This window comes from Cannabis sativa, chromosome 8 (genome assembly GCF_029168945.1).
Source record: "Cannabis sativa cultivar Pink pepper isolate KNU-18-1 chromosome 8, ASM2916894v1, whole genome shotgun sequence".
Taxonomy (NCBI): Eukaryota; Viridiplantae; Streptophyta; class Magnoliopsida; order Rosales; family Cannabaceae; genus Cannabis; species Cannabis sativa.
This window is the reverse complement of record NC_083608.1, coordinates 26,041,707-26,054,190: the sequence shown is the minus strand read 5'-3', so window position 1 is coordinate 26,054,190 and position 12,484 is coordinate 26,041,707.

Below are 12,484 nucleotides of genomic sequence, written 5' to 3'. Positions count from 1 at the left end.
TTCTTATTTTGAACCTTTTTTTCTAGGAGGCTAACAAACTTAGCTTTCTTCGAGTAAATCAATTACTTGATGTCATTGTGTTTATGCTGGTTGTTAATCCCCCTTACATTCCAACACAAGAACCTATCCATTTGAGGAAGAGGGATCTCCCTCCCCTCCTGTGTTACTCTCATTCCTAGGTTCTTCTCCAAGAGTCTCAAACATGTTCTTGACTATTGTCCCTTCTTAATCCTTCCTAAGTAGAATTTTCTTGCCCTTATTCACTTTCTGGAATCCTTCAGCATCAATCTGCTTCTGCTTCTCTATTACTGTCTTCTTTGGCACCCATACTTGTTTTCCTGGTTCCTTTTTCTCCTTTTTCTTCTTGCAATCTGTAGAACTATGCCCCATTCCAGAACAATTGTAACATACTAAGGGTATCCACTCAAACTTAACATCTAATTCCACTTCATGGTTAAATTCATCAATAAATGCAATTTTATCAGGGAAATCTTGTGATAGAGTTACTAGAATTGAAATCCTTGGGTACTGCAATCTATCTCTGTTCTTGGTTACATTATCAAACTGTAAAGGTTCTCCTAGCTCGCCCATGATTTTGAACAATGAAGTCTCCCATAGTACTTGATGTCAAGGACGTTTAATTGTATCCATGTTGGTACATTTGTAACCTCCTCTTTAGTAAAGTCATCTACTGGATTCCAGGGTTTCATGACTATTGGCTTTCGATCAAAGAAAACATACCCTTGCTGCATCACCTTATCTCCCTGCTCCAAGCTCTGAAATCTGATAATGAAAATGCCCTTGGCAAGCATACCAACTTTAACAACTTCATCCTTCCACCACCTCGTAACAAAACCTTCTAGTATGCTTATTGGAGGGTTAGCTTTAATAACATAGCATACCAAAGAAGGTTGCCAGTAGTTCACTTTATATGCAATATCCTTAAAATCTATCTTGATTCTCTTCTTTGAGTCTGAATTCTCAGCATCAGTACTCGATTTATCAAACGAAGGCTCCAAGTTTCTCACGATGTTAGATCTGAGAATAGGAGGAGAAATCTTCTTCCCAGTACTTATATCCCGAGTAGCACGATTCGCAATTGAAAGCTAGTCTAAGAAATCTTGACGAATCTCACTCTGCCTAATGATAAGTTCCTCCGATTCTTCAGCTGAGAAAATTTTCTCAACATACTGTTCCATTGGATCTTCAGTTTCTTCAATCTCCAGTTCTTGAATCCCTAGCACGACAACCATAGATCTAGTCTTGATGACTCTATCCAAAGATGATGGACAAGTTTTCTTGCCCTTTGATTTCCCTTTCCCGACAATTTTCACTCTTTTTGCCATAGCTCCGGTGAGACACCGAAAGAGAGAGAAGGAGCGGGAAAAGTAAATGTAATTGAAGTTAATATCATATTGAATATATATATATATACTCAAAAAAATATGATATCACTACAATACAATAATTACTACTTTTAGTAACAATTTATTAGTCACAATAAAAAAGTTAATTGTGACAAAATATAGTATTTAGATACAAATTATCGCCAATTTAGTTTTAGTCACAACAAGTATTGTGACTAAAAACACATTTTGTCATAACAAATTGTGATTTTTGTGAAAAATACTGTTAATTCTATTTTTTGGTATATTTAATTGACAAAAATATTTTATTATTTATTGTATATTTCGGCTGGTATGTTTAATTTGGTTTCCTTATTTTGTGTATCCAAACTTGGAAGGAAAGTTGTATAGCTTTCCTATTTATGGAAATTGTGGTAAAAATGGTAAGTTTGATTACACAATTGGTTCTTATCTAACCAGCTGTGTATTCTGATCATGTGTGAGTTACCGATTTTCTTAGATCAAATTCTTGAAGAGAAAACAAGAGCTAAACTTTCCTTTTCTACAAAAGAAAAGTTGTACTTACTGCCCACGATCATATAGGTACACAAATGGAAATTCCTAGGCTGATTAAAGTTTTATTTTAGGGAAGTTTCTAGTGGGCTAGGGTCTTGTTCAGACCGTGTGTATGCTGTCAATAAGGTGTATATTGATTATAAATACACCTTATAATAGCTAGGTTTAGTATATCTTTCATACACTTAAAATTGTATTCATATTTTTAGGAAAGAGTGTCTTTGTTTTGTAGAGAAGAGTTGTTTGACTCTTACTCTGTGTACTTTTATTTTGTATTATCTTGAGTCTGTATTCAAGTCTACAAAGAAGAAGAACATTAGTGTAACTATCGGGAGAAGGTTTTACAAAGATTTCGGGAGATTACTTTTCAATTCTTGCATCGGGAGGAAGCAAGTACTCGACCTTCGAGAGAAGGTTTTACAAAGCTTTCGAGAGATTAATTTTCAAGTATTGCATCAGGAGGAGGCAAGCACTCAACCTTCAGGAGATTGCTTTTCAATTCTTGCATCAAGAGGAAGCAAGCACTCTTCCAGGTGATCAAAGTGATTTCGAGCTCTTAGAGTTTTATCAAGATTCAGTTAGTAGGTGGAACACATCAAGCTTGCGGCATATAATAAGAGGGAGTCTATTTATGAATAAGTTAATTACTTTGTATTATTGAGACCGATCTAATCAATCTTATCTTTGGGCGTGGCCCCCTGGACTAGTAACAATCTGAAAGGATTATTGATACCACGTACAAAACCTTGTGTGTTTTTACTTTTTTACACTGTTTTTAATTCAAGTTTCTTCTAGAATTACAGAGTTGTTTTCTGTAACTACGGAAAAGCTATTTTCAGTACCAGTTTGATTATTCTGCATTTAATTACAGATTTAGTTAAATAATAAAACTGGGAATGTTAAAATACGGAATATGAATTGGTATCAGAGCAAGTCACTAAATTCTTAGTGAGATCATGAGGTTATTCTGTTTAATTTTTTTTGTGTGAGATGTCTTTGTTTGTAGAAGGAAGCTCTATCTCTCGACCAGCTCTGTTATATGAGTCGAATTATTCTTATTAGAAGGTCAAGATGAGAGCATTCATCAAATCACAAGATGTGAAAGGCTTGGACAACAATACTTACAGGCTGGACGCAACCTACTGAAAGTGATAATGAAGGTAATACTAAGGTAAGACCTGAACTCAATTGGACTATTGAAGATGAAAAATTGTCTGGTTATAATAATAAGGCTTTACATGCGATTTTTATGACAATTTTTGTTGGTGTCAGTGGAGGCTTTATTAAATTAATTTCATCTTGTGAATCTCCAAAGGAAGTGTGAGAAATCCTTCAAACTTAATTTGAAGGTACCGCTGATGTGAAAACATCACATTTTACTATGTTACAAACTAGATTTGATGAATTGAGAATGTTAAAAAACTGAAACTTTGTCTGATTTTTATGAAAGATTATTTGATATTTTTAATGAGTTTTTTGCCTTGGGAGAAAAATTAGATGAATCTATCTTGGTTCGAAAAATTGTTCGTGTGCTTCCTAACAGGTTTCATACAAAATTGCTAGCAATGGAAGAGGCAAAAGACTTTGGCGAAATGAAGGTTGAGGAACTCATGGGTTCTTTAAGAACTTTTGAGTCAAATCAACAGATCAAGAAAAAGAGTAAGCAAAGTTTCTTGAATGAGAAAAGCAAAGGTATTGCGTTTAATGTTTCTGAAAATATTGTTTCTGATGATGAAAATGATGATGAAATGGCCTTGTTGGAAAAAAATTTCCAAAGATACATGAAATTTGTTGGAAAGAAAAAGGAATTTTTCAAAAACCTCAAAAGGTAACATTTTAGGTAACAATCCCTCTAAACCATTTTCATCTAACATTAAAAAAGGTATTCAATGCAGAGAGTGTGAAGGGTATGGTCATACCCAATCAGAATGTGCCAATACCTTAAAGAAAAATAAAAAGGGATTGAATGTTACTTGGAGTGATGATTCTAAAAGTAGTGAAGATGGAAAAGAAAAGGTTGCTATAACAAGTGTTTTGCCAAGAAATTTGTAGGAAAAAGGAAATATCATTTGCATGTATAATACCTTGATCGATGACAACAAGGAAGAAGCTTGATCCGAATAAGATTTGTCAGAAATTGATGAGAACTCTATGGCTGAATCTTACAAGGTAATGTTTGGTAAGTGGTTGGAAATATGTGCTGAAAAATCGTTTCCTAGTTAAAGATAATATAGACTTGTGTAACAACATTAATGAGTTGGAAGAAAAAATAAAATGTTGTGAATCTGAACTGTCTTTAAAAGAGTCTAAAATTAATTCTTTGACTAAGGAACTTGAAAACATTAAAAAGAATGTCAAAATGTTAAATCCAGGTTCCAAGATTTTTGAAAAGATTCAAAAATCTTCCCAAACTAATCTTGTTGGTCAAGGTTATGTTTCTAATCAATCTAATTTCAATACCACTTTTGTTAAATTTGATATTTTTGTTTCTGGCATAACTGTTTCTACCTCGCACGATTCTGTCACTTCAGTAAAACACTCCGTTGTTACAGAAAAGAAGCAGCACGGTAAGTTTGACAATTCCAAAGGGAATGGAAGACATTTGATCCCTATTTGCCATTTTTGTGGGATAAAAGGTCACATTCGACCTAAGTGCATCACTATGCAAAACATGTTTAAATCTAATTACCATGGAAATAAACATGTTTTACAAAAACAAAAATGGGTTGTCAAAAATAAATGCTTGGTAGGTTCTTCTTGTTTTAAAACTATTGCAACTAACATGTGGTACTTTGATAGTGGTTGTTCTAGACACATGACATGTGAAAAAGAATATCTTGTGAACATTAGACCAATGAAGTGTGGAGAAGTTACGTTTGGTAACGGTCTTGTTGGAAAAGTCATAGGGATAGGAACTCTCAATTTTGAAGGGCTTCCTAGACTGAAAAATGTCATGTTGGTTGATGGACTAAAAGCTAATCTGCTTAGCATTAGTCAAATTTGTGACCAGGGTTATACTGTGAGCTTTGATCGTAATCATTGTTATGTGTATAATATTCTTGATGAAATTGTCTTGTAAGGGCTCAGATCTAATGACAATTGTTATACTCTCAGTACATATGCTACTTGTCATTCTATCAGTGATAATATTACTGATTTATGGCATGAAAAACTTGGTCATATTCATTTAAAAAATCTAAGGAGATTGTCTAATGCAGGAATCGTTCGAGGATTACCTAAATTAGGTAAGGAGTCCTTGGAAAAATGTGGACCATGTCAGCTTGATAAGCAATTGAAAATTTCCCACAAGAGTGTTTCTAATGTGAATACTTCCAGTGTTCTCGAACTCCTACATATGGACTTAATTGGTCTAATCCCGGTTGAAAGCTTGAATCGTAAGAGGTATATTTTTGTGGGTGTTGATGATTTTTCTCGTTTTTCATGGGTGGATTTTTTGAGAGAAAAATCTGATACTTTTGAGGCTTTTAAATTTTTGTGTTTGAAATTAAGAGTTGAAAAAGATTGTAACATTGGTAAAATTGTTCAGATTATGAGTGATCATGGAAAAGAATTTGAAAATACTATATATGATGCGTTTTGTAAATCTAACAGTATTTCTCATGAATTTTTTGCTCCTAAAAATCCTGAACAAAATGGAATGGTTGAAAGAAAGAATTGTACTCTAACATAAATGGCTAGAGTAATGTTGGATAGCGAGAAGCTTACGAGGCGTCTTTGGGCCGAAGCAATCAACACTGCTTGCTATACCATCAACATAGTGTTCTTACATCCATGTTCTCACAAAACACCATATGAAATCTGGAAAGGTAAGAAACCAAATGTAAGTCATTTTCAGGTTCTCACAAAATTTGATGCTAAAATTGATGAAGGTGTTTTCTTAGGATATTCCATCAATAGTAGGGCATATCGTGTGTATAACATGAGAACTGTTATGGAATCTGCTAATGTTATTGTTGATTATCTAAAAGATTTGTCTCAGTTTTCAACAAAAGAACAGCTTGAAGACTTGTTGGAAAAGCCTGTTGTCAAGGAAAAAGGAACCTAACGAAGCTACTAAAGCTGCTGCCGAGGCTACAGTGCAGGACTCTGTTGCTACAGACACTTCAACAACAAAAGAATCCGAGCATTCTTCAAATTCCATCACTGATCCAATTTAGAGGGAACCATCCTCTAGGGTTAAAAAGAATCATCCTTCAGATCTCATCCTTGGAAACTTGGATGAGAGCATGGTTACAAGAAGAAAATATGCTAATATAATTCAATTTTTATGTTTTGTTTCTTCTTTAGAGCCAAAATCAGTAAAAGAAGCACTAATGGATGAATATTGGTTTCTTGCTATGCAGGATGAGCTACATCAGTTTGTTCGAAACAAAGTCTGGAAAATGATTCCAAGACCACCTTTTCTGAACATCATTGGAACCAAATGGTTCTTGAAAAATTAGAGTGATGAGTTTGGGACTATCATTTGAAACAAGGCAAGGTTGGTTGCCCAAGGATACACTCAGGTTGAGGGTATTGACTTTGATGAAACATTTTCTCCAGTTGCAGGACTGGAAGCTATCAAGTTACTTCTTTCCATAGCTTGCATTCTTGGTATTAAATTGTATCAAATGGATGTCAAATCTACATTTTTGAATGGTTTGTTGAAGGAAGAAGTGTATGTTGAACAACCTAAAGGGTTTGAGGATCCTCATTTTCCTGATCATGTTTATAAGTTAGACAAAGCTTTGTATGGTTTGAAACAAGCACCACGTGCGTGGTATGAGCGTCTAACTGAACTTTTGCTTTCTCATGATTATAGAAGAGGAAATGTTGATAAAACCCTTTTCATCAAAAACATTAATACTGATGTAATTGTTGCTCAATTATATGTTGATGATATTGTGTTTGTTTCTACTTCTAACTCTGAAGTGCAGGTTTTTGTTTCTCAAATGCAAGAAGAGTTTGAAATGAGCATGGTAGGTGAACTCACTTATTTTCTCGATCTTCAAGTGAAGCAATCAGATGAGGGAACATTTGTCTCTCAAAGCAAGTATGCAAAGAACTTGGTGAAAAAGTTTGGTCATGAGAATGCCAAACATACCAATACTCCCATGAGCACAACATTGAAATTAACCAAAGAAGAACAAGGAGTAAAGGTAGATCAAACCTTGCGTCGAAGTATGATAGGCAGTTTGCTTTATCTCATTGCTAGTCGTCCTGACATTTGTTATAGTGTTGGTGTTTGTGCACGATATCAGGGAAATCCCATGGAATCTCATCTTTCTGTTGTGAAAAGAATCATTTGATATGTATATAGCACTGTTGATTTTGGGATTTGGTTTTCTAAAGACATTAACTCTAATCTTGTTTGTTTTAGTGATGCTGATTGGGCAGATTACGCAGATGATAGAAAAAGCACTAGTGGTGGATGTTTCTATCTTGGAAACAATCTTGTTTCATGGTACAGTAAGAAGCAAAACTCAATCTCTCTATCCACTGCATAGGCTGAGTACATTGCTGCGGGTAGCTGTTGTACCTAATTGTTATGGATGAAACAAATGATGACAGATTGTGGGTTTGATTTGAAAACTTTAAGTATTTTCTGTGATAACACTAGTGCTATAAACATTTCAAAAAATCATGTTCAAAACTCATGCACAAAGCACATAGACATCCGTCATCACTTTATTAGAGAGCTTGTGGAAAATAAAACTTTTGTCTTAGAATATGTTAAAACTAGCAAGCAAATAGCAGATCTTTTTACTAAAGCTCTTGACTCAGTCCAATTTATCTCTCTAAGGAAATACTTAGGGATTTGTAATATTTAATGTTTGTGTTCTTCATGATCTTTGATATTTAAGTTGACTTAGGGTTCATACTGTCTTGTCTTTGTTTTTGTCCTAGAAGAAAATCTCAACCTTATAAGAATTACAGTCATTATTTTATTGCTAATATTTTGGTGTTATGGTTTCATACAGCTTTTGTTCAGGAAAATTGTTCACTCCTCCCAGGAATATTCAGGTTCTTCAAACAGTGTTATGTAAGCTACCTTTTATAAAAAGTGTTTAAAAACTGTGTGTTCTAGCTCCATTGGATGAATAGACCTACCTATCTCAATGTGTGAAAGTCTGAGTAAGTTGGAACTACGTAATTAGGAGTTATGTAGACGATACGCTGCCATTGAAAAGGGCTACCATTGAGGTAGTGTGACAACGTCTCCTATGGTTACAATCTATCAGACAAAGTGTTTTCGACAAATTGGGTAATCCTTGCTTACACTTTCACACACTTATGCTTGACATAATTTGTGGTAAAAATTTTCATATCCTTGAACATGGTGTTATAAAACTATTACATACTGTTTTACTTGCCTTTAATATTCTTGGTGACTAAGTCAACTTTTTTTCGTGCATAACCTGTATGACCTCATTCCACTAGTTCATTAGCTTGATAAAATAATTTCTATCTATTCTTGTGAGTTTGATTTTTTCATCAGGGACAAAAACAAGCAGAGATTATGTACTTTTTGTTGGCAAAACTATCAAGGTTATTTTTTTTGTTGTTTAAAAAATAAAAAATATAAAAATATGTGTGACCGATTTTGTCAATTAAGCTTTCTTAAAAATTCTTGTTATTTTTCCTGTTATGTTTCATTATTTTCTTAGGCACTATTTTTGCTCTTAAGTGTTGATTGGTGCTTTATGTGTCATTATGTGTTGTCTTGTTCGTTCTTTGCAAATTAATATGAGGGGCATATTTTTAAAAAATTAAAGAGAAAGGGGGGCATAATTTTCGATGTTTTGGCTATTTTTTCTTTTTTTTCTCTCTTTTATGGAAACATATTTTTATTGCATTTTTTCTACTGTGTTTCCTTTATTTTTGTTGAGAATTTGGTCTTACTTTTTTGTGGTGTTTTAGGAAACTTGTTTTTATTTAATTAATTATTTGTGGTTTCCTTTTTTGGTGGCTTTTTCGGTTTTGTTTTTGGGTTTTTGAATTCTTAGATTTTGTGGGGATATTTTTTTTCGTTTTTTCCATTTATGGTAACCTTTGTTCAATTTTTGAAATATCTTTTTGGTTTCCTATTTTCTCTCCTCACGTGGTGAACAAGGTAAGGAAGTTACTTTCCTTTTTCTTTTTTTCTAATTATTGGGTATTTAATTTGAAGTACTATATATGTTCAACTTCCTACTTACCCACGATCACAACTATTCACACTTCTCTCAATTTTTTCAAAAGTCTAACCCTCTTCAAGTTTGAGAGTGACTTAGTTTTCTAGGGTTTCAAAGCAAAAATTGCAAAAACCAAAAGTGCTCAACCGTCCAAGAAGCCTTCTCTTGGCTCTGCCTTTGCTTCTCCGATCACCCCACCCGCGCCACTAGCTCCAATGATCGGAGTTCCTGGTTCGTCATCTGAACCTGAAGAAGGAAGTGAGGAGGATCACAAATTAGAGGGTTTGTCCGATTCAAGTGAAGATTTTGTTCCCAAAGAATAACCCTCTGCTGATGATTCTGGGCCTGAAAGTGAAGAGCCTGAAGCTGAACCTGTCAGTGCAGAACCTGTTGTTGTCCCTATTGCAATTCCAAAGAAGGACAAAGGAAAAAGACCAATTGTCTCTCCAAGTCCTATATTTACACAGAAAAGAAAGAGGCCCTCTGGTATTACTCTTGAAAACTTCAAGCCTCATTCTCATTATTTTTGTTATAATGATCATGCTAGAGACATGAAATTTTATGAGAATAGTAATTTTACTGTTGAGAAAAATTTCAATGTCATTGCTCATAAGCCATTTGGGGTTTATAACATGTTGAAAGAAATACAATGGGTGGATATTTTGATCGGTTTTGATGGCTATGTGGATCGAATTGTGAAGGAATTTCATGCTAATATCACTGATGAGTGCTTTGATGAGGACTCTTTTATGTTTGGCAAAGTATTTGTCAGGGGACACTGGTATTCCTTTACTGCGAAGGCTGTGGCTAAAACTCTCAATTTGCCTATAGGAATTGAGACAACTAATGTGGAGTTTGATCGTCAAAAGGTGTTCGGGTATCTCACTGGTGATAATGATGTGGCACTCTCCGACACCATGCATATGTCTCAACTCACCTATCAAGATGCTTTTCTCATGAGGTTTGCCCTATCCAATTGGTTTCCTTGCTCCAATCTGGTAAATGTTTCAAATGAACTTGCCTTCTTTATGTATAAAGTTTCAATTGGTGCTAAAATTGATTTGGCTGACATGATTTGGGAGCAAATGGTTTCTCTTAGAAAGGGCAAGAAACCTAGACTCAATCTTATCTTTCCTCATTTAATCTATAAGATTTTATCTAATCAAGAAGAATTGATTCTTGAGAATGAATCAATTGAGATGCCTGCTGTTGTAACCACTTTCAAAATTCTTGAGAAGCCTCCTCAAGGAAAAACTGCTCAGAAAAAGGCTCGGTCTGCTTCCCCTAGTATTACAAATGATCCTGGTGCTGCATCTGCTTCCACTTCTGCTCCTACAGAAATGGCTAAATTCAACTTCCGTTTGGGAAGGATGGAGACAAGTCAAGCTTTGCTTCTCAGGAGGACGCACAGCATCATGAAGTACTTCTGATCCAATGACGATGAATAAGTGGTCCATTTTTTTATCTCTTGCTTATTTATTTATGTATGCTTAAACTATTATTACTTTATTCATGTTTTTTATTATCTTTGGCTCCTTGATAGACAAAAAGGGGCAGTAGTATTATTTTTTGGATTATGTATTACAACTCTGGACCCTTGTTTTTAGGGGGAGTTGGTTGTTTGTGGTTTGTGCACTTTTTCGTTTAAAAAGTTACTTTGTTTCAGTTGGTAAGCTTTTCCGTCCAAAAAAAGTTCTTTGTTTTATGTGTTAGAGTGCTTTCATGCAGGGGGAGTATTTTCTATACTCTTTTATTTTTAAAAAGCTATTTTCTTTGGTTTCTAACAATTGATGTAGGTTTTCTCATAATAAAATATTTTTTCAATCAAAGTGCCAAAGGGGGAGATTGTTAATTTCATTTTTGGCATATTTAATTGACAAAAATATTTTATTATTTATTGTATATTTCAGCTGGTGTCTTTAATTTGGTTTCCTTATTTTGTGTATCCAAACTTGGAAAGAAAGTTGTATAACTTTCTTATTTATGGAAATTGTGATAAAAATGGTAATTTTGATTACACAATTAATTCTTATCTAACTAGCTGTTGGAACCACTTTCAAAGTTCCAGAGAAGCCTCCTCAAGGAAAAACTGCTAAGAAAAAAGCTCGGTCTGCTTCCCCTGGTGTTAGTGATGAACCTGCTCCTGCATCTGCTTCCACTTCTACTCCTATAGAAATGGCTGAATTCAACTTGCGTTTGGGAAGAATGGAGACAACTCAAGCTTTAATTCTCAGGAGGATGGACAGTATATGAAATTCTTCCGATCCAATGATGATGAATAAGTGGTCCATTTTTTATCTCTTTTCTTTAATTTATGTGTTCTTGAACTATTATGACTTTGTTCATGTTTTTTTGTTATCTTTGGCTCCTTGATAACAAAAAAGGGGAGTAGTCTTTATTTTTTAGATTTTGTGTTACAACTATGGACCCTTGTTTTAGGGGGAGTTGGTTTATTTTCGGTTTGTAAGCTTTTCACCCCAAAAAAATTTTTTGTTTTATGTGTTAGTGTGCTTTCATGCAGGGGGAGTATTTTCTATACTCTTTTATCTTTAGAAAGCTATTCACTTTGGTTTCTAACACTTGAAGCAGGTTTTCTCATAATAAAATATTTTGTCAATCAAAGTGCCAAAGTGAGAGATTGTTAATTCTATTTTTGACATATTTAATTGACAAAAATATTTTATTATTTATTGTATATTTTGGCTGGTGTGTTTAATTTAGTTTCCTTATTTTGTGTATCCAAACTTGGAAAGAAAGTTGTATAGCTTTCCTATTTATGAAAATTGTGGTAAAAGTGGTAATTCTGATTACACAATTAATTCTTATCTAACCAGCTGGTATATTCTAATCTTGTGTGAGTCTCCAATTTTCTTAGATCAGATTTCTTGAAGAGAAAACCGGAGCTAAACTTTCCTTTTCTATAAAAGGAAAGTTGTACTTACTGCTCACGATTCTGTAGGTACAGAAATGGAAATTCCTGGGCTAATTGAAAATTTATTTTATAAAAGTTTCTAGTGGACTGGGGTCTTGTTCAGACCGTATGTAAGCTGTCAATAAGGTGTATATTGATTATAAATACACCTTATAGCAGCTACGTTTAGTATCTCTTTCATACACTTAAAATTGTATTCATATCTTAAGGAAAGAGTGTCTTTGTTTTAAAGAGAAGAGTTGTTCGACTCATACTCTGTGTATTTGTATTTTGTATTGTCTTGAGTCTATATTCAAGTCTACAAAGAAGAAGAACATTAGTGCAACCTTCGGGAGAAGGGTTTACAAAGCTTTCGGGAGATTCCTTTTCAAGTCTTGCATCGAGAGGAAGCAAGCACTTAACCTTCGGGGGAAGGTTTTACAAAACTTTCGGGAGATTGCTTTTCAAGTCTTGCA